Here is a 20,095-nt window from a genome sequence, read left to right on the forward strand (position 1 = left end):
CACACCATCCGGAAAGAGTCCAGGTCATGCATACTTTTGTAAAAAATTTAATCTATCTTCACCCTCGCTTTGACCAGTTTGGAGAAGATTACAGTAACCTCTTGGTTTGTATTGTGTGTTATTTTATTCCTTCTGCTTATGTAAATCGCCATTTTTGCTTGGCCAAGAATAAAATTGACCAGCTGACACTTAAACCTTTGGCTTCTGACATATTTAAAACCAAGGATAAAAACCTGAGGTGTAAAAGGAACATTACAATTTGTAAAAACATTCTGTAAAAGGTCAAAAAGAGGGCGTAATCTAAAACAGTGCATAAAAGCATGAAACACTGTCTCTCTTTGAAAACAGAATGGACACTCGTGTGAAACCTCAGGATTTAAAACGGAAATAAAAGAATTCACAGAGACAATGCCATGAAGGATTCGCCACTGCAGATCAGCAACCTTTTTGGTTAACGGTGGTTTGTATAAGGCCCTCCACTCTGGCTTAGTGTCAACCATCCCTAGCTCCCTCCGCCAAGGAGTGTCCACCCTCCTGTCCAGCTTCTTCTTATTGAGGACCTTAACACAGGCCTTGTACAATATCTTACCGCTAGCTGAGCTCACCTCCATTTCAGATTCTCCATTACATTCCAGCAGCACGCCCTCACAGTCTGCCATGACCGGGGAGATGGTACAATTAGGAAAAGGGTCACCCTCAACAGGCTCAATAGCTCCTGCAGCATGGTCCTTCAGAAGCAACAGCTCCTCAAGTGTGAGTGCAGATCTCCACCTGTGCAGGAACTGGAGCACTACGCGAAGGGACCTCATTCCCAGACATGCTGCCAGGTTCTGAGCATTACTAAGCTCAGGACCAACAAGTCCAACCAGCTGCCGAAGCTTTGTGATTCCCACTGATATCATAGCCCTGGACAACGCGTTAGAGTCTGGACCAGTGATATCTAAGCGAGCGCCAAGGACTAAAGGTTCCTCTAGAACCCAGTAAAGAAAGGAGCAGCTCTCTCTGTGCACAGTAAAAAGGTTCCATATTTTAAAAAGACCCCTATAAAACACTGGCAGTCCAGCAGTGTCCAGTTTCCTAATATCCACTAAAAACAAGGCTCTGTCCAGTCCTAGTCCCCCCACTGTTTGCAACATTCTATTTACCACTGTCCTCCATACAGTGTCCTCAGGGCCAGTAAGGAACCTCTGAATGAACTGTAGCCGAAAGGCCGCAGTTCTGCTAGCCAGGTGGACTAGGCCTTGCCCACCCTCCTCTTTGGGCAGATACAGAACTGCTTGTGGAACCCAGTGTAGTTGATCCCAGAAAAAATTCACCAGAATTGCTTGAATGTTTGCAAGCAGATTCGGTGGGGGGTTAGCACATGCCAGTTTATGCCATAATGAAGAGGCAGCCAGGTTATTTACAACTAGAGCTCGACCCCTGTAGGACATTTTGGGAACTAACCATTTCCATTTCAGTAACCTGCCTTTCACCTTTTCTAAAACACCCTCCCAGTTCTTCATCATAAAATCATTATCCCCCAGATACACTCCCAGATACTTAAAACCTCCTAGTTTCCACACTAACCCATCCGGAAGTTTGGGTTCCTCACCAGCCCACTCCCCAACTAAAATTGCCTCGCTTTTGATCCAGTTAACTTTGGCTGATGATAAAATGTTAAAATCCTTTAAAACTTTAATTAAACCATCAACATCTGCCTGTGAGTTGACCATGACTACCAGATCGTCAGCATAAGCTGACATACAGAAAGTATTGCTGCAGTTAGGGATTCTAAACCCAGTAATCACGTCTCTGAGTTTACATAACAGCGGCTCTATTGCAATGGAGTAAAGAAAACCAGACAAAGAACATCCCTGCCTAATGCCCCTAGACACCTTAAATGGGGCACACAAACCACCGTTAACCTTCAGCACACTCTCAATGTCATTGTACAACACCCTGATCATAGCCATAAAACCAGAGTTGAACCCAAAGTTTTCCATAACTTTCCACAGGTATCTATGTTCAACTCGGTCAAAGGCTTTTTCCTGATCCAAAAATAACAGACCAGTCCTCAGTCCCAATAGCTTGGCGACGTCCTAAATACCCCGAATTAGATGAATATTGTCAAATATTGACCTGCCAGGCACACAGTACGTCTGGTCAATATGAATGATCTGCTCCATCACCTCTTTCATTCTTGCAACTAATGCTTTTGAGAGCAATTTGCAGTCAGTGCACAACAGGGACACAGGACGCCAGTTCTTCAGTTCAGTGAGGTCTCCCTTCTTAGGAAGAAGAGTGAGGACAGCTCGTCGGCAGCTCAAAGGAAGCTTCCCTTCAGTCACGCTACTTCTGAGCATATCCAGTACATCCTCCCCCAAAACTGACCAGAACGACTTATAAAACTCAACAGGCAAACCATCAATGCCAGGAGCCCTTCCGTTGTCCATGCCCTGGAGAGCCGTGTGCAGTTCCTCCAGCGTAAGTTCCCTGTCCAACAGGGTTGCAACCTGTTGAGTCATTTTCGGCAAGTGATGGATAAAACTTTCCTCCACCTGTTGTGCATCTGCTTGCTCACTACAATACAGTTTAGAGAAAAAACTGACTGTCTGCTTACGAACTTCAGCAGGCTCCGAGAGGAGATCCCCCGAGTCTGTTCGCACAGCATGCATAAACCTTTTCTGTCCATTCTTCTGCTCAAGACCAAAAAAGAACTTAGACGGAGCATCCATTTCAGTCACATCCCTAAAGCGTGAGCGGACCAGCGCCCCCTGCACTGTAGCACCCAGCAGGTCAGCTAGTGTGGCTTTTTTTCTTTTAATAGCTTCAATATGCTCTCCAACTCCTGTGGAGGCTTCTAAACTCTGCATCTCCACTATTTCGGCCTCCAGAGCTGGTGATCTGGTGACCAAGTGATCTGGTGACATCCCTAGTGACATTGAGAGTGTACTGTTGGCAAAATACCTTATTCTGTATTTTAGCAATGTCCCACCACTGTTGTATAGAATTAAAAAAAGATTTCTGCATTTTAAAAGTATTCCAAAAAAAGGTAAAAGATTCTCTAAAATTAGCATCATCTAAAAGTGCGGTATTAAAATGCCAATAGGCACTCCGAGGCTTCACACGAGATTTTCTTACATTGCACTGAACCATAAAATGATCTGTAAAACCAACAGGGGTAATGCAACAACGTGTAAAAACATTCAGATGATGCTTAAAGACATAAAAACTATCCAGCCTGGCCAAAGAGAGCATGTTATCTTTCACATGAGTCCAAGTGTACTGCCTCTGTGTTTTATGAAAAGTCCTCCAGACATCACACAGTTCATGAGTCTCCACTATCTCGCACAGACGTTTGCGAGAAGCCACATGTGGTTCCACATGGTTTCTGTCCATATTGTCAGCAGTACAGTTAAAATCCCCACCCACAATTAAAAACTCATTTGAGTTACATTGTACGAGCACCTCATTTAAATTATCTAAAAAAACCATCCTCTCCACACCCACAGTCGGTGCATAAACACAAATAAAAACAAACACATCATTCTCAAAAAACGCTCTCACTTTTAAAAGCCTTCCACTGACTATTTCCTCCACCTCATAGGAGTGAGGAATAAAACCCGGTGAGAACAGAATAGCAACACCAGAACTCAGACTGTTCTTATGGCTCATAATAATGAGTCCATCGTACTCTTTTATCCAATCTACCCCATTTCCAGCATCCCATTTTCACTGTCCCTCGCACCATTCACATTTAAAGTGGCAATCTTAAAACCATCCATTAAATGATAGTTAAAAGAAAAACAAGCCCCAAACGAGACCAAGATTAGTAAAAACAACCTAAACCACAACACTGCCATCATCATCATTACATTCTTTTTTCAGTTTTGTCAGTAATTTGTTTAACCGGTACAGCTCTACTTCAGTAAAAGCCCCTTCTCTTCTGAAATATTTTACATCATGAATAAACTGGAGACTATCTGGAAAAAACTTTGTCAGCTGGACATTCCTGTGCCCTTTAGTACGCTGTAAGAACACTCGGATGTCCCCAGCTGAGTATACCGGGGGGGAGGGGTCTTCCTGTGAACCTACTGACCAACCTGAATCAGAGTGACCATCATCACTATCAGAGGCATCATTGTCTACAGCCAGCACATTCTTTTTTATCTTACTTACAGTACTTTGGGCTCTCTTTTTCCTTTTGGCAGGGGTTTTAAACACAGGGTCCAAATCCATGTCAGCCCCCTCCTCCTGCTCTAGTGTTCCCACAGGTGTTAAGTCAAGGTTACCACCCTGTACCTCTTGGCTGTGATTATCTTGCTTGGGTTGTACCAGCACTGCATCAGTCTGTGCATCCTCCATGGGTATCTCAGCCTGTAAGATTGTCACCTCCACCACAGCACTGGGTTCCTCCTGGTTTAGGTCCACTGTAGGTTGTCTTCCTCCATCAGATCTAGCCTCCATCAGCTCACCTCGCTCCAGGTCTGCTTCCACGACCGGGGCCGGTGTCCTGGTAGCCGGCACACCCTCTGGATCCGCCTCGGCTGCAGGGGTGCCAGTTTCAGCGGTTGGGGGCGCGTCAGGTTCCAGTCTTCCGGCTCCGTCACTCACGTTGGCCTCTGACCTTTTCTCAGGACAGGCACGGACGAGGTGACCAGTCTGCCCGCACCCAATACACTTCATTTCAGCATCCGATGATGCGAAGATCATGTATTCAAACCCCTCCACCCTGAGCTTCAAAGCCAGGTCCAGGTGCTCAGCTCCGTCCCTCAGCACCATGTACACCAGCCTCCGAAAAGATACCAGGTGTTTCACTAGGGGGGACTTACACCCCAGGGGGATCTTCCTAATAGATGATACCAGTTTACCAAATCGGGAGAGTTCTTGAATTAGTTGTTCATCAGTAATAAACGGGGGGACATTGGACAAGATTATCTTTTTTGCTGGGGTAGCAAGGGGGTACACAGGTGTAAACTGGTCGTGTAATACGATCCCAGTTTGTATCAGTTCATGAGCTCTTTCCACAGTGTTTAGGAAGAGTACAATGGCATTGTTCATACGTGATGCTGAAACAATGTTGCTATGTCCGATGACATTCCCGGCAGCCAAACAGCAGTCTTCCACGTTGCTCCTGCTCGCCACCTTCACTCCATGTCGGCGTGTCAAACTTTCAAACACGCCGCTGTTTGAAGCCGCCATTATATCGGCAGCTCCTCTTCTCCAGGGTCGGAGAGACCCGCAGCGCCGCCGCGCCGCGCTCACACCCGGGGAATAAAATAAATAAATCCGTAGATGTTAAAACGGAACAAAACAAAATAGCGCAACCACAAAACTTTTGGCAAAACGCCAAAAAGTCGCTCCCACGCTCATGCGTTCCTCCGCTCGCTTCAGTCGCTCACGCACTCACTTCCGCTCACAGAGAGAGAGAGAGAGAGAGAGAGAGAGAGAGAGAGAACTTGATTTACAGAGCGTAGTTTTACAGAAAAAAGTTTTACAGAGCGCTTTACATAGCCAGACATTACACGCTGGAAAGGTGAGGAAAATGAGTGACAGGAAACAGTTCAGACCCACTGAGCTGGTGGGAGACCAAGTGTTCAGTCTACCCACATCTTATACATGTCACTGTGTACTGTAGCAACATCTGTCCCCTCAGATAGAATCTTTTCTAAAACAGGGCAGATCGGTTTAGTACAGTTATCCTCTCAGTAGAATCCACCAGCAGTGCGGGAGGACTGACTTGTTGCAAAGTCTCTTTGAAAGGTTTGACGAGACACTGGAGCTGATTTTTTAGTTTTTCGTTCACGTAACAATTGATCAAGCCGTATAGCAAGCTTAATAAGAGCGTCCAAAGACAAATCATCATCCTTGCATGCTAATTCAGTTAGTACGTCTGAATTAAGACCATTTCTGAATGCTGTCAACAATGCTGGCTCATTCCACCCACTGCTAGCAGCTAAGGTACGAAAATCAAGAGTATATTCAGCTACTGATCTATTGCCCTGCTGAATTTTGCTCAAAAATTCTCCACTGGACTTGCCCTCATGGGGATGATCAAAAACAGTGCGCAGCTCATTAATAAACTGTTCATAAGTATAGGTCTGAAACTGAGACCAAACTGCTGTAGCCCAATCTAGAGCTTTACCAGTCATCCGAGATACCACAAAAGCAATACGTGACTTGTCAGAACTAGGAAGAGAATTGCTAAAGTAAATTGAACATTGCAACAAGAAGCCTTTACATAAATCAGGAGAGCCATCAAACTTATCGGGCGTACTAACTGGAAATACTTGTTCACTATGGCAGACAGGAACAGTGGAGATAGGAGTTGGTGTTACCGCCGCAGAAGGACCCAAAGATTGAAGTTGAGCCAATAATTGTTTCATACCTTCAATAAGTTCAGCCAGTTGTCTCTGTTGCTCTCCTTGTTGTTGAGCCATAGCACCGACAGACTGATTAAAACCCTCAAACAGCTGTTGATGTTGTTGTAGAGTTTTACTTTGCTTGCTAACGGCTGACTTTAAAGCTTCAAAATCCGCCGTCTCCATGATGGCGAAGTATTCTGTAACGATACAGACTGAGTCAAGACGCTCACGGAAAAAATAGATAGAAGCTTTAATATGAAGCGCTAATCAAAAACAGTAGTCAAAAAACATGCGTGTGTCAAAACCATGTAATCAACAAACCAGGGCATCAAATCCAAAACACAGTTCAAAAGAGAAATCGTTAGCCAGAAGCGGGATCGATAACCAAATACAATAGCTAGAAAAACACGGTACAAAAGGGCAAGCCAAAAACCAGGGTGGAAATACAAAAAACGGGTCAAAGCACGATATACACAATCAGAAAAAGAACGCTCGGTACGCTGCTGAAAACAGTGGCAATACTTCGCAACACAATACAAACACACAGGTATTTATACAGGAAGTAAACCTAGAACACAGGTGAGTCGGATCTGGTAATCACATTGGGATTGGCTGACGAAGTCACGGGATTGGTAGATGCATTCTGGGAGTTAGATTTCGTTGTGATGGATGAGTCAGTAGGGTGAGCGGCACGCGTGATAAATTACACTTAAAGGTCACAATAAGCCACACAACTCCAAATCACATAACAAAGCTTTGTTGTTTGTTTGCATTCATTCAAACATGTTGGGGAGAACCGGAAACACAAAGGAGACCACATCACAAGCAAAGCATCCTCCTCCATCTTCCCAAATGTCTTCTTTTTATAGGCGTCTCTCCCTTGTGGTAGCTTTGCGCATCTTCGTGCATCTTCCACAAATCTGTAAAACAGGGAAAACCATCCTAAACAAAACACATTATGACCCAGAGGGTCGTAAAACTGTTACATATTTGTTATGTATTGGGCAAGACTGTGTCATTGTCCACCTGGTATTGTAGTCCATAGACATGAAGTAAAGAAGCAAGTTGTGATCTCCCACCTGTCAGACGAGACCAGGGTAGTGGGGATCCAAGTGCAGGTTTATTGAGATCCAAGCAAATACATACAAGTAAACAGTACAGAATAGGGCAAATTCAAAAATCCAAGTTGTTTTACCTAAACTAAGTCAAGAACCAGATAGAACTAAACACACAGACTAAAGAGAGCTATCAAGCACTTCAATTGCAGTATGAACAACAAGACGTCACACCTTAGTTCTGGTGCGGCGTCCTTAAATACCTTGCTTAATGAGATCACGGAAAACAGGTGAGCATATTCAATACTGAGGGAGGGTGACCTCCTCTGGCACGGAGGCGGAACTTCAGGGTCATTTGTAACATAGCACGGGAAAGGAGGAGAATGGGGGCTAAAAACCAAGCACACACTGGAAAGGAGTTAGTCTGGTAGAGGAGCTGATCAGAGAGTTTTGCGCGTACTCCACCCAGGGTAGAAAGGAACTCCAATCATGTTGATATCTGTAAGGGGGTGGTGTGTGGTGAATAATAAAGTGGAGGTGATTTTATTATTTATTTATTTATTTATTTTTTATTTACTTTTATCATTCACAAACACGAGTTGGACGCACTGTGCAGGATGGAAAATGTATGAACAAGAATGGTAGTGCTTTTGTTACTTTGGTTTTCACCCTACGCGGGATTCGAACCGAGGACGGTAGATTAGACGCACTGCACTCTGCCCACTGCGCTATACACTCAGCGTAGTGAACGGCAGATTGTTCAGCTTATCTGCGTGTGATTCCTATGGCGTAACAAACGTGCCTACGAACTAAACTAAGGTACACACTACATAAAAATAATGATTAAACTCTCAAAATAAAATACAGGTTCAGCGTGTGAGTTTTCCTGATAACTCTGATAGCAGATGTGTGCTTGATGCACGGAACTAAAGCGAGAGAGTAACGTGACAGCCCCGAATCACCTCGGCAACGCTGTTCACGTTTGAAACTCGCTTTAGACTTCTTTCTTTCTTTCTTTCTTTCTTATTTTTCTTTCTTTCACTTCTTTTACCTTTTCTAAGTATACTGTTTCTTTCTATCGAAATATTCTAGAAACAAACACAAAATACCTCTCAGGTTAATCCGATACCGTACCGGCTCTGTCAGTGAACAATTCAAAGACTTAGCACCACGCTGTTGAGAACGCGTATTAATATAGCAGCGAACCCAGGTGCTGCAAATCTTTGCTGATGAGCGCGGCGGTCTGTGGGAAATGTACAGTAGTTATTTCAAACTACGGCGTGCCGCTGGGCGCTTTCTATTTCCCACAGTAGCGGCAGAAGCCGCTCGTCCCGTTACAGAATCCCCCCTGCTAGGAACGGCTCCCGACGTTCCCATGCCCGCTGCTCGGTTACCGTGGAATTCCCGAATGAGTTCTGGGTCCAGGATATGTTTAGCTGGGACCCATGAGCGCTCTTCTGGGCCGTAACCTTCCCAGTCTACAAGGTATTGTTTGGAGTTCCTGACCTGACGAACATCCAACAGCTATCAACCGAGGCGGGGGAGGTTTGGTTTGGGAAGGGGGGTTATAGGGGCTGCAAAGCACCGGCTTGAGGCGTGATACATGAAACGTAGGATTTATTTTCATAGTTCGGGGAAGGGCTAGGGTATATGCTACCGGATAGACCCTACTTAGAATCTTGAACGGTCCCACGTATCTTTGGCCTAGCTTACGCGACTCCATGGATAAGGGCAAGTCTTTGGCTGACAGCCAAACTTGTTGTCCAGGTCGGAACGACGGGCCCAAACGTCTCTTTCGGTTTTCTATAATTGTTCTGGATGCAGAAGTGGATCTAAGGGTATTTCTTGCTCTTCGCCATGCTTGTCTACAACGCCTGACCAGCTGCTGGGCAGAGGGGACTCCGACGTCGGCTTCCTGCTCTGGAAACATGGGTGGTGGGTACCCGAATTGACACTCAAAAGGGAACATGCCAATTGATGAATGCCAGAGTGTGTTATGGGCATACTCTGCCCAGAGCAGGTGTTTTGCCCATATTGCCGGATTAGTTGAAACCAGACATCGCAAGGTCCTCTCCAAGTCCTGGTTTACCCTTTCAGTCTGGCCATTTGACTGGGGGTGGAATCCAGAGGAAAGACTAACTGAGGCCCCCAAAAGCCGACAGAAAGCCTTCCAGAACTGACTAGCAAACTGGGGTCCCCAATCTGAAACCAGATCGCTAGGCAGTCCATGGACTCTAACCACCTTGTCCTGGAGTATTTCGGCGGTCCCTTTGGCCGTGGGGAGCTTGGGTAGGGCGACGAATTTGCTGGACTTTGAAAATCTGTCCACAATTACCAGGATGACAGTATTGCCCTCTGAGGGTGGCAAACCTGTGATAAAATCTAGTGACAGATGTGACCAGGGACGGGATGGGATGGGTAGAGGGTGTAAGAAACCTGTGGGACGAGATCAAGGTTCTTTGTTGCGAGTACAAGTTTCAAAGACCCCTACATAGACTCGTACGTCTTTGTCCATGGCTGGCCACCAAAAGCGTCGCCGAATGAACTCAAGGGTTTGGGTGGCTCCAGGGTGTCCCGCAAATGGGGAAGTGTGTCCCCAGTGAAGGATCCGTGCTCTGATGGATGTGGGTACATACAATGTCTCTGGAGGGCCACCACCAGGATCGGGCTCTTGTTGCTGAGCCTCTTGAATAGCTTCCTCCAGACCCCATCGTAGTGGGGCCACTATTCGAGATCCTGGTATTATAGGCTCGCTGGGGGAAGAGGAATATGCGGTTTCCCACTGTCTGGAGAGGAAGTCAGGCTTAGTGTTCTTTGACCCTGGCTGGTAGGATAAGACGAAGTCAAATCGGCCAAAGAACAATGCCCACCTAGCCTGGCGCGGGTTGAGACGCTTGGCGTCTTGGATGTATGCCAAGTTCTTGTGATCCGTCCAGCCTTGAAACTGATGTTTTGCCCCCTCCAGCCAGTGTCTCCATTCCTCGAGAGCGAGCTTGACTGCCAGCAGTTCTTTATTGCCAACATCATAATTTCTCTCAGCCGGGGACAGTCGGTGAGAGAAATAGGCACAGGGATGTTGGAGGTTGTCAGGGCCTGCACGTTGGGAAAGAACTGCTCCGACCCCTGCATCAGAGGCATCCACCTCAACGATAAAAGGGACCTCAGGGTCGGGCAGTCTGAGCACTGGGGCTGATACAAGGTGCGTCTTAATAGTTTCAAAAGTTTCCTGGGCCTTGGATGTCCATTGAAACCGACCTGCGTTCTTTTTAGTTAAGTCGGTCAGGGGAGCCGCAATGGAGCTGAAGTTGCGTATAAAGCGGCGGAAGAAGTTTGCAAAGCCTATGAAGCGCTGGACCAGCCGTACCGAGGTCGGGCGTGGCCAGTCAGAAATGGCTTTGGTTTTGGCAGGGTCCATTTGCAAACTTCCTCTGGATACCACAAATCCCAGGAAGGATATACTGTTCATATGGAACTGGGATTTTTCCAGTTTTACAAACAGGTGGTTGTCCAGAAGAAGGTGTAAGACGCGCCGAACTTGTGCTACATGTTCGTCTAAGTCTTTACTATATATCAAGATGTCGTCTAGATATACAAAGACGTATTGGCCCAGTGCTTCCCGGAGTACCTCGTTTATGAACCGCTGGAAGACGCATTCATGAGGCCAAAAGGCATCACATTATATTCATAGTGGCCCGATGGGGTGATAAAGGCCGTCTTCCACTCATCCCCTTGCCTTACTCTGATGAGGTTGTAGGCACTGCGCAGGTCCAGTTTTGTAAAAACTGATGCCTGCTGCAGAGACTCAAAGGCAGTGTTCATCAGGGATAGGGGATAACGGTCCTTAATGGTTATGCGGTTCAGACCTCGATAGTCTATGCAGGGGCGCCGGGTACCATCCTTGTTATCCACGAAAAAGAAGCCAGCCCCTGCTGGCGAGGTTGAAGGTCGAATGAATCCAAGAGCCAAAGCCTTCTGTATATACTCATCCATCACCTTTCGTTCAGGTGCCGAGAGTGCGAACAACCTCCCTCTAGGTGGTGTTGTTCCCGGAAGGAGGTTGATTGCACAATCAAATGAACGATGGGGGGGTAGGATTTGGGCCCTGCGTTTGCTGAACACCTCTCTGAGGTCATGGTACTCCGGAGGGACCATTGACAAATTAGTGATTTCATTTGGTGCCTTGGAGGGTGTAGGGGAGGTTCCTCCTCCAACTAGGCATGTCCTTTGACAAAGTGGGCCCCATAAGGAGATTGACCTAGTGCACCAATCAATCCTGGGGTTGTGTTGCTGCAACCATGGAAACCCCAGGATGAGGGGTAGATCTGGGGCCTGCGTCAGTAGTATGGTGATTTCTACTACATGGCTCCCTAGACGCAGGGTGATGGGACAGGTTTGGCGAGTCACTGCCCCAGATCCTAAAACCCTCCCATCAATGGTGAAAATTTGTTGTGGAACCTCTAAAGAAAGGGTTGGCATTCCCAGGGCTCTAGCTAGAGCTGCTTCAATAAAGTTGCCTGCTGCTCCTGAGTCAACAAAAGCGTTCAAACATTTTTGCTGTCTAGCACCCCATATAAGCCTAGCCTTTAAAAATACCCCAGAGGTTCGAGGGGTTGCCATTTGGTCCGTCACAGGTCCCCCTTCCTGGGACGGACGTTGGCTTTTAAATTCAATTCTGCTTTTGGTCGGTCTCCTGGTCTCGGATAATAACCCCGGTCCCTAGATGGAACTGGGCCAGGGCCCTGCAGATGGGCATTACCCAACTGCATGGGTTCCTCTGCTGCTTCCAGGTTTGCTTAAATTCATTAATAAATAACTCAAGGGATGCACATAGGTCGGGCCTGTTCTCCCATATCGCAGTGGCCCATGTAAGGCCACTGCGCCTGACAGCAGGGCGATGATATGGGCGACTTTGGCTCGCTCTGTGGGGAAGCTTGATGGCTGGAGCCAAACCTGCTTCAAAACCTGGGCGTGTTGATGAAGAATGTTGCCCTGGCGCTCCACCACCTCTTTGACCTTGTCCATCTCTGCTGGGTCCATGTTTGGCTAAGTCTTTCTGTAAGGGGGTGGTGTGTGGTGAATAATAAAGTGGAGGTGACTTTATTATTTATTTATTTATTTTTTATTTACTTTTATCATTCACAAACACGAGTTGGACCCACTGTGCAGGATGGAAAATGTATGAACAAGAATGGTAGTGTTTTTGTTGCTTTGGTTTTCACCCTACGCGGGATTCGAACCGAGGACGGTAGATTAGACACACTGCACTCTGCCCACTGCGCTATACACTCAGCGTAGTGAATGGCAGATTGTTCAGCTTATCTGCCTGTGATTCCTATGGTGTAACAAACGCGCCTACGAACTAAACTAAGGTACACACTACATAAAAATAATGATTAAACTCTCAAAATAAAATACAGGTTCAGCGTGTGAGTTATCCTGATAACTCTGATAGCGGATGTGTGCTTGATGCACGGAACTAAAGCGAGAGAGAAACGTGACAGCCCCGAATCACCTCGGCAACGCTGTTCACGTTTGAAACTCGCTTTAGACTTCTTTCTTTCTTTCTTTCTTTCTTTCTTTCTTTCTTTCTTTCTTTCTTATTTTTCTTTCTTTCACTTCTTTTACCTTTTCTAAGTATACTGTTTCTTTCTATCGAAATATTCTAGAAACAAACACAAAATACCTCTCAGGTAAACCCGATACCGTACCGGCTCTGTCAGTGAACAATTGAAAGACTTAGCACCACGCTGTTGGGAACGCGCATTAATATAGCAGCGAACCCAGGTGCTGCAAATCTTTGCTGATGAGCGCGGCGGTCTGTGGCAAATGTAGTTATTTCAAACCACGGCGTGCCGCTGGGCGCTTTCTATTTCCCACAGTAGCGGCAGAAGCCGCTCGTCCCGTTACAGATATCTATGGCAGTAGGATCGGAGAAAGCGTCCAATTTCTTGGTTAAGTCTCTCAACTTGACCATTGGCCTGAGGATGATAACCCGACGTTAGGCTGACATTAATGTTTAGCACTTTAAAGAAAGCCCTCCAAACCCTGGAGTTAAACTGCGGTCCCCGATCCGAAACCACATCCTCTGGCAAACCGTAGAACCGGAAGACATTCTCGAACAGGGCCACCGCGGTTTCCCAAGCTTAGGGTAGCTTGGTAAAGTGCACCAACCTACAGGCCTTCGAGAACCTGTCTATTATGACGAGGATGGCGGTGAATCCTTTTGAGGGGGGCAGATCTGTGATGAAGTCGATTCCCAAATGCAACCAGGGACGTTTGGGTATCTCCAACGGCATCAACTTACCGGACGGCGGGGAGCGGGGTGTTTTACACTGTGCACATATGTAGCATTTTAAGACGAATCGTGTAGCGTCCTTCATAGACGAGGGCCACCGATATTTACTGTGCAACTGCTCTACCGTGCGTTGGATGCCGGGATGACCAGAACTAGGGGAGGTGTGCACGAGCGTTAATACCCTATTACGTAATGTAGCGGGAACATAAGTTTTGCCTTCTGGACAGGAAACAGGACTGGGATCGTTTACTTGTACTGCCATAATTTCACTATCAATATCCCATCTGACAGGGGCTAAGATGCATGAGGAGGGAATTATGGTCTCAGGGCTTTTAGCATCGGATACGTTAGAGTGGGGAAACATGCGTGACAGAGTGTCGGCTTTGCCGTTCTTTGATCCTGGTCGATAGGTAACCGTGAAATTGAAACGATTAAAAAACAATGACCAACAAGCTTGTCTAGAGTTCATCCTTTTCGCAGTTCTCAAGTATTCTAAGTTACGGTGGTCAGTATACACTACGAAAGGTTGTCGAGCTCCCTCCAACCAATGCCTCCATTCTTCAAAGGCTTCTTTCATCACTAACAATTCCCGGTTACCTACATCATAGTTTTTCTCGGCACTGTTTAATTTACGTGAGTAGTAAGCACATGGATGTAATTTTGTAGGTGTGCCAGAGCGCTGGGATAGCACGGCTCCAATTCCGGTTTCCGACGCATCTACTTCCAAAATAAACTGTATTTCGGGGTTCAGGTGTTGGAGAATGGGTGCCGTGGTGAATTTCTCCTTGAGAGCCGTAAACGCGCGTGCAGCTTCAGTGGTCCACTGCAGATCTTTGGCATTGCCTTTCAGCAAGGAAGTGAGGGGTGCTGCGATTGAGCTAAAACCGCTAATAAAGCGACGGTAAAAGTTGGAGAAGCCTAGAAAGCATTGCAATTCCTTAACAGAACTGGGCTGTGGCCACTGCACCACCGCACGTACCTTGTCTGGACTCATGCGCACTCCTCCAGGTTGAACGTGATACCCTAAAAAGGAGATCTCCTTGACATGGAATTTACATTTCTCGACCTTGACGAATAGTTGGTCTCCTAAGGACCATTCTGACATGACGAATATGTTCCTCCTCTGTAGCAGAAAAAATCAAAATGTCATCAATATAAACCATAACCCAGCAATCCAACATGTCCCTGAGCACTTCGTTCATATACGCCTGAAAAACAGAGGGGGCGCAAGCAATCCCATATGGCATGACCAGATACTCGTAGTGCCCTCTAGTGGTCACAAATGCCGTTTTCCATTCATCGCCCTCTCGGATACGGATTAGATTATACGCACTTCTGAGATCCAGTTTGGTGAAAATGTGCGCCTTTCTAAGTTTCTCCAGGGCGGACGGTACTAGGGGTAAGGGATAAGGGTATTTAACTGTGATGGCATTAAGGCCCCTGTAATCTATGCAGGGACGGAGGCCTCCATCCTTTTTCTCTACAAAGAAAAAGCCTGCAGCAGCAGATGGATATGATCCATCGCTAGAGCTTCCTCTATGTATTTTTCTAGGGCTAAGGTTTCAGATAGGGGATATACTCTACTGTGGGGTGGTACAGAGTTCGGTAGCTGTTAGGATTCCCCAGCGCTTACCTTGTTATTTTCGGGTTCCCCGGTGTTTTGTTTTCTTTCCGGTTTGCATTTTGTTTTTCTCCATTTTCTTTATTTTCCCCGTTACCCCGATCGCTTTTGTTCTTGGTGTGTTTTGCGTTTGTTTTCCCGTTTTGCTCCCTTCTCCCCCTAGCGGCTTGGAGCGGTACTGTTTCCGGAGTTCGCTGCTGAAGCCAGCCAATAGATCGCTGGAGGGCGGACTCCACACACACCTGCGCCTCATTCCCGTCTCATCAACTACTGCATTTAGACGCCGGCTTTTCCTTCACTCCTCGCCAGATTGTCTGCTCGCCATACGGTACACAGATGGTCGTTCGTCGTGCTTTAAGGAACGTGAGTTACTCTTGTTACCTTCACCGCCTAACGCATTTTGTTTTTTGTTTCATCGCTTCCTAGACCATCTCCTCGCTCATGGTTTCGCCGCTCCTGGTTCTCCTGCGTTCCTGCGGCTTCCTATTTTCTGGTCCCACCGTTTCCGGCCTTCCTGTGTTCCTGCTGTTTCGCCGCTCCTGGTTCTCCTGCGTTCCTGCCGTCCTCCTGCATCCGTTCTTCACCTGCGTCTGGCTCTCCGGTTCCTCTACTCATCAGTCGTTCCCAGCTTCCCGGTTCATCGCTCCTGGTCTCCTGTCCATCCCGCAGTCCCCCGGCGCTACCAGTACCGCTCCTGCCGCTCCCCTCTCGTTTCGGTTATCCTTTTGGGTTTTTTTTCCTTCGTTCATTATCGTTTAATAAATCGTGGTGAGATTACCTCTGGGGTTTTGTTGTTTGTGCACTCGCCTTCTGGGTTCCCTGGTCCTTGGTGGGTTACAATCCCCGCATAACAGTACAATCTGGCCAACCTGGAACCCACGGGTGCACAGACGGGGGAGGACCTGACCGTTGAGATGGTCCTGACCCGCCATAACCAAATGTTGGGGACACTCAGCCAGCAGCTTGCTGACTTGACCCAGCAAGTAGCACGTCTAATTCCTCCTAACCCTGTTCCTCTTGCTCCTTCCCAGGTTCCGGTCATACCTCCGGCGGGTCCCGTGGTTCCAGGGTCCTCCGTGGAAACACCTGTCCCTAACCCCGAGCCTTTCTGTGGAGACCTGGAGAGGTGCAGGGGGTTTGTGTTCCAATGCGAATCCATTTTCCGTCAGCGTCCCACTACCTTTGCCACCGAGGCCAGTAAGGTGGCCTTTATTATTGGTCACCTTAGGGGCAGGGCCCTGACCTGGGCTGAAGCGGTACAGTCACAGACGGACCCTCAAGAGGGCTCGTTTGTTGACTTCCTCGCCCGGTTCAGAACAGTGTTTGACCACTGTTATTCGGGGAGTGCCGCCTCCCGTCTATTTTCCCTACGTCAAGGTTCCCGGTCCGTGGCGGAATACTCTATTGAATTCTGGACCTTGGCCGCCGACTATGGGTGGAACGACGAGGCCCTCCGGGAGGCCTTCCAACGGGGCCTCATCGATTCCCTGAGGGATGAGTTGGCGTTAAGGGACGAGAGCCCCGATCTCCACTCCTTGGTAGCCCTGGCCATCCGCCTGGATAACCGCCTCCGCAGCCGCCGCCATGAGAGGGCGGCCAGACCCGGTTCCAGGCTACCTTCCCCTTTGACCTGTTCGAGCCCCTCAGAGCCCTCAGGTGACTCCAGTTTTGTCCCTATACCCTTAGTACCAATGCCTGAACCCATGCAGTTGGGGCGTGCCCGGTTAACCCCCCAAGAACGGGCTAACCGTTTTAGGGCCGGGCAATGCCTTTATTGTGGTCAGACAGGCCATATTCTCCGGGCATGCCCTGTCCGACCAAAAGAGGGCGCCCGTCAGTAGCCGTGGGGGTACTGACGGGCGACTCTCAGCTATCCCCTCTCCCCCAACTATCCCAACTCCCCCGGCAACGCCACCTCCGCATACGGGCAACCCTCTGTTGCCATGGCTGCTCGGTCCCTCTCCAGGCCTTGGTGGACTCGGGGGCGGAGGACAACCTGTTAGACGAAGGGCTGGCTAATCAGCTGGGGGGGACGCTCGAGCCCCTGGACCCCCCTATCACTGCGCGAGCCCTGGATGGACGGATCATTGCCCGGGTGACCCACCGTACCGCGCCTTTGTCCCTGATCCTCTCGGGGAATCACCAGGAGACCCTCTCCTTCGTGGTTATCAAGGCCCCTCAGACCCCCCTAGTCCTGGGCTACCCCTGGTTGGCCCTTCACAACTTCCACATCGACTGGGCTCGTGGACGAGTTGTGGCTTGGAGCGACTTTTGCCACGCCAACTGCCTGGTCTCCGCCATCCCTCAGCCGGGGGACGTTACAAGCACCACTTCCCCCCCCCCCCCCCCCGCAGTATCCACTGACCTGTCCAAGGTACCCCGGGAGTACCACTTCCTCCGCGAGGTGTTCAGCAAAGACCGGGCCCTGTCTCTACCCCCTCACCGACCCTACGATTGTCCCATCGACTTGCTGCCTGGTGCCCCACTGCCTACTAGTCGACTCTATAACCTCTCTCGTGCCGAGAGGAGCACGATGGAGAGCTACATCTCTGAGTCTCTGGCCGCCGGGATCATCCGCCCTTCATCCTCTCCCTTAGGGGCTGGATTCTTTTTTGTTGAAAAGAAGGATAAGACCCTGCGGCCATGCATCGACTACCGGGGCCTCAACCAGATCACGGTCAAGAACTGGTATCCCCTGCCGTTGATATCGTCGGCCTTTGAACCCCTGCACGGTGCAACCATCTTCACAAAGTTGGACCTGCGCAACGCGTATCACCTGGTGCGGATCCGGGAAGGCGACGAATGGAAGACGGCGTTCAACACCCCGCTCGGCCACTTCGAGTACCTCGTAATGCCCTTCGGGCTTTGTAACGCCCCGGCAGTCTTCCAAGCCTTGGTCAACGATGTGCTCAGGGACTTCCTCAACCGGTTCGTGTTCGTCTACCTCGATGACATTCTGATTTTTTCCAAGTCCCGGGAAGAACACGGAGCGCATGTCCGGAGAGTTCTCTCTCGGTTGTTAGAGAACAGAGTTCCACGCCGGCTCTCAAACCAGACGCCCTCTCTCGCCAGTTTGCCCCTAAGGAAGCCCTCACCTCTCCCGAGACGATCCTCCCGCCGAGTCGACTGGTTGGGCTCCTCACGTGGGACGTTCGCCGTCTAGTCATCAAAGCCCAAGCCCAGGAACCAGACCCCAGGACAGGAACCCAAACCCGTCTCTTCGTCCCGGCCACAGCTCGCTCGCTCGCCGGTCCTACAATGGGGCCATGTCATCCTGCCACCCGAGTCGCACCTTATCCCTTCTAAAGAGGCATTTCTGGTGGCCATCCATGGAGAAGGATGTTAAGGAATTTGTGGCGGCCTGTACCACCTGTGCACGCAACAAGGCATCCCATCAGTCTCCGGCGGGGCTACTCCAGCCCCTCCCTATCCCGGGTCGCCCATGGTCCCATATTGCCTTGGACTTCGTCACGGGCCTTCCGGACTCCAACGGGAACACAGTCATCCTCACTATTGTTGACTGGTTTTCCAAGGCCGTGCATTTTGCTGCTCTGCCGAAGCTCCCCACAGCCTTCCAAACAGCAGAACTTTTAGTGAATCTAGTTTTCCGCATGCACGGAATTCCTTTGGACATTGTGTCGGACCGAGGGCCCCAGTTCACCTCCCAGGTTTGGAAGGCCTTCTGCGGGGCGCTGGGTGCCACAGTCAGCCTTTCTACCGGCTTCCACCCACAGTCCAACGGTCAGGCGGAGAGGACAAACCAGGGCCTGGAGTCGGCCTTACGTTGCATGGCTGCTCGCAACCCCAAGGCCTGGAGCTCCCACCTTGCCTGGGTCGAGTACGCCCACAACTCTCTAGTGTCATCTGCCACAGGATTGTCCCCCTTCGAGGCCTCCCTAGGCTACCAGCCACCCCTGTTCCCCGAACAAGAAGCCGATATAGCAGTCCCTTCGGTTGGGCACCACCTTTGCAGGTGCCGAAGTCTCTGGCGCGCCACCAGGACTACCCTCCTGCGCACTCGGGACGCCAACCGGCAGTCGGCCGATCAGCATAGAAGACCAACCCCCCCCTATACTCCTGGTCAAGCTGTCTGGTTGTCCACCCTTCACATCCCCCTGCGTGCGGAGTCTAGGAAACTCTCCCCCCGCTACATCGGCCCCTACACTGTCGAAAGGATCATCAACCCCACGTCAGTACGACTGAAACTTCCCCGCCACATGCGGATCCATAACACGTTTCATGTCTCCCAGCTCAAACCCGTGGTTTCATCGACCTCGAACCCTCCAGCCGAACCCCCACCACCCCCCCGGCTCGTCGATGGGCATCCGGCATACACGGTTCGTGGGTTGCTGGACGTCCGTAGACGTGGTCGGGGCCTCCAGTACCTCGTGGATTGGGAGGGTTACGGGCCAGAGGAGCGGTCGTGGGTCCCCCGGGCTGCCATCCTTGACTCCGACCTGGTCCGAGAATTCCACCGCCTACATCCCGATAGACCCGGTAGGCCACCTAGAGGCGGCCGTTGAGGGGGGGGTACTGTTAGGATTCCCCAGCGCTTACCTTGTTATTTTCGGGTTCCCCGGTGTTTTGTTTTCTTTCCGGTTTGCATTTTGTTTTTCTCCATTTTCTTTATTTTCCCCGTTACCCCGATCGCTTTTGTTCTTGGTGTGTTTTGCGTTTGTTTTCCCGTTTTGCTCCCTTCTCCCCCTAGCGGCTTGGAGCGGTACTGTTTCCGGAGTTCGCTGCTGAAGCCAGCCAATAGATCGCTGGAGGGCGGACT

The sequence above is a fragment of the Trichomycterus rosablanca genome, chromosome 4 (genome assembly GCF_030014385.1).
Source record: "Trichomycterus rosablanca isolate fTriRos1 chromosome 4, fTriRos1.hap1, whole genome shotgun sequence".
Lineage (NCBI taxonomy): Eukaryota > Metazoa > Chordata > Actinopteri > Siluriformes > Trichomycteridae > Trichomycterus > Trichomycterus rosablanca.